Below are 3,358 nucleotides of genomic sequence, written 5' to 3'. Positions count from 1 at the left end.
CCCATGGTGGAAATCTCAAATATTAGGGGACATAAGTTTAAGGTGAGAGGAGAAAAATTGAAAGGAAATGTGCAAGGAAAGTTTTTTACACATAGGAATGTGCTGCCAGGGATGTGGGAGAAGCAGAGATAATAGAATGTTTAAGAGACACTTAGACAATTATGCATTGTATACAGGCTGGTAGGCTGAAGGGTCACCTTCCTGTGTTGTACTGTTTTATGTATTACAACCAAATGCAGTTACAGGATAAGTAAAGTAAAATAACCAAACTGACCAGATTACTTAAATGGGTTTCCTGATTGGTAGTTTCACAGGTATAAATATGAACTCCTTTTTCTGAAAAGTTGATCATGGTCACCTTCTGAGTTCAGCAAGGCAAAGGCCACATAACTCAGATTTCTACATTATCAGCTTCCGGAAGCTGAGGTATTAGATTAGGGAGGGAGCTTTGAAATCTTCATGCTGCCCAGCAGCCCAGAACCATCTCTCAGAAAACATAGCTAAAAAAAACAAGATTAATTCTGCTTCGGCCCTGATAAACCAATCAACTCTTCCCGAGGCCTCAATTAGCATTCAATAACTACTATCTGCTTGAACATAGAGTCTCTTCCAGACTTGCTGGAACCAAGTTCCAGTTACTGACCTTGTTTAACATGTGTCCTTAAGTGTTGCGTTGAAGTGTCAGCCAAGGTTTCTGTGCTCACATCTCTCAAGTGGGATCTAAGCAAACAATATCCTGGCAGAGGGACATTACTGCTCCCTCTGAGTCACTTCAAGTGACACTTTAAGCTGAAGAAAAGGTGCACTGTCTTCAAAGAAACTGGATGTTTGTTTCAGTGTTAACCCTATCTTGAGTTACTCAAAGGTTGAATTGTTTTGGAAAGGAGTGGAACTGAGGTTAATGCTCTGCATCTCAGACTCTTGATTCCTTTTTGTTCTATACAACCAAAACAAGATGTTGAAAACAACACTAGCCTAAGCCTGGTTTACTAGTTGAAAAGAAATTCTAAAAGCTCTCATTCATTCCTAAAATGTAATGTATGCGCTGTCCCCCCATCAAGTAAATACTTTTTCTATCCTAATACTTGGTATCTGTTGAAAATGTTCTTCTTTTTAATGGAGCGAACAGCCAAAATATAATTTGCTAATAGGAGGACTTTTCTTACCATTGTTTTATGGGCTTGGAACAAAGCGATGAATTTTGTACCATCTGTGAGGCTCCTTGGGTGAAGCTTCTGTCATTGGAACATGAATCAGAGATTGGCTGATCACAAGTTTCAACATGTCAGTCACACTGATCTCCAAGGAAACTGTTGAGGCTAGGCCAAATTAAAATTTAAAAACTAGGAGTGATAGATTTTAGATGGCAAGGACATTAATGGTTCAGAACCAAGGGGGGATACTATAGGTCAGATACAAATCAGCCATCATTGAATTGAATCTGTATGGGAGGATGAATGGCCTACTTCTGTTCTCCGTTCCATGCTCCAAATGAGGCTGTTTTTGAAAGGCCAATTCTTATAAAATGTGCCCAGCAGTACAAAACATTTAACAGCAATGCAGTAATTACTTGTGTGACTCCTTAAAGGATTTCTTCATTCATTACCAAGCAAATCATCATTCATATAGCACCTTTCATGGCCTGAACACACTCAAAAGCATGTCACACCAAAATAATTATTTTTCAAATGCAATTATTGTTATGTAGACAAATACCACAAACAGTGTACAGCAAGAGCCCATAGCCAGATGGGTGACCTGTTAACATGTTAGTGATACTGATTAAGGGGTTGATGTTAGGATGTCAGGAGAACACCCCGATGTCCTACAAGAAAAATGGCATGGGAGTTTGTCACCCTTCACTAAACAGACAGGCACATGCATTAACTTTACAATGTGAAAGTGGCATCTCCAATGCTCCTTCTGTACAGTTTTAAAGTATTCGCCTGGATGATTCTATTAATCAGTTTTAGCAGTGAGAAGCAAGATATACAAGAATATTGGGCTAAGAAATCATAATATTCCATCCAAGTTGACCATTAGCTGACTTTTCATTACTGCAAGGTCTAGATCTTGGGATAAATCCGCATGTGCGATACAGAGTTAATGGGAGATCTGATCAATTTCTCAGTATGGGCAAATATAGCCCATAACATGATGCACTCACTTTGACTGATATGTTGTTGATAATACTCATCATATATTAACAGCATATCCAGATGTTAGTATAAGAGCTGCATAAACTTCTGCCTTGCTTTTATAGTTAAATGTTAGTCATATATCAGCTATAAAACAGCATTTTCGATGATGTAACCATTTTAAAATCCAGACAAACTATCAACATGAAGGCTCAAAATAGCAGACCATTACACAAATGATATCATTGTAAATGGCATTGCCTGCAAAAATATCCCATCACAATTGCAGAAATTCTTTTTTTATTGAGTCAAGTTACTTAAAACCTATTAAGGTACTAAAATAACTGGAAGGGGGAAGGGTTGGCTAATTTAAAATCTAGTATGAGTCTTCAGGAGAAATTTCAAATTGAAGGTGAGGTATGTTGATATTCTGAGAATCGTTTATACAACAGAAAAGGTAAAGCTCCAAAATTACTTAGATTGGAAGCGCATAATGTTTCCTGGGAATTATTGTAATTCTACTCACCGGAAATTTGCGAGTGCAACAAATTGAACACATTGGCCTCTGCTCCCAATTCACTCATTTGTCTTCCTGTTAGTGAAAACTTCAAATTGTGAACAGAATCTCACAAAGTTTACCTCATATGACACAATAACTTTTGCCACCCATCACTAAACAGACAGGCACACGTGTCAACTTTTCAATCTGAAAATGGCATCTCCAATGCCACATTTCATATTGCAGTTTCTTTTTTAAACAAGAACAACGTGAAATTAAAACAGGGCAAAAGGTCTCCACTAAAAGGCAGTACCAAAATTCCTGACCCCAGCTCCTTGGGTCCAGTTTTCATCCACATTTAAGCCACAAAGTTCTGTCCATGTCCATGTTGTGACTGTGAAGTAAATTACCTTGAAAATAACCATGTAATTTGTTCATCCTATTTCAATCTAGGAAACATGTAAAGGTGTACATTGAGCTCATTGTCCTGTTTAAGATTTGTACTCCAAATGAGCCAGGCATGTATTCTATTACCTCAATTTCACAATCTGCATTGACACTGTCTGCCTCTATTGTGTTCTTTTGGCTGATTTGATAAACTTTCAAGGATGAGATTTTGATTCTCCCTTCACATATTATGTAAGGACTTGAGACACAGTGCATAGTGTCCATGCCTCTGAATCAGTGTTCCTGGGTTTGCATCTCACTCCAGAACTTCAGG

Source organism: Hemiscyllium ocellatum, chromosome 4, assembly GCF_020745735.1.
Source record: "Hemiscyllium ocellatum isolate sHemOce1 chromosome 4, sHemOce1.pat.X.cur, whole genome shotgun sequence".
NCBI lineage: Eukaryota > Metazoa > Chordata > Chondrichthyes > Orectolobiformes > Hemiscylliidae > Hemiscyllium > Hemiscyllium ocellatum.
The sequence above is the reverse complement of the archived record's forward strand: the minus strand, read 5'-3'. Positions refer to the sequence as shown.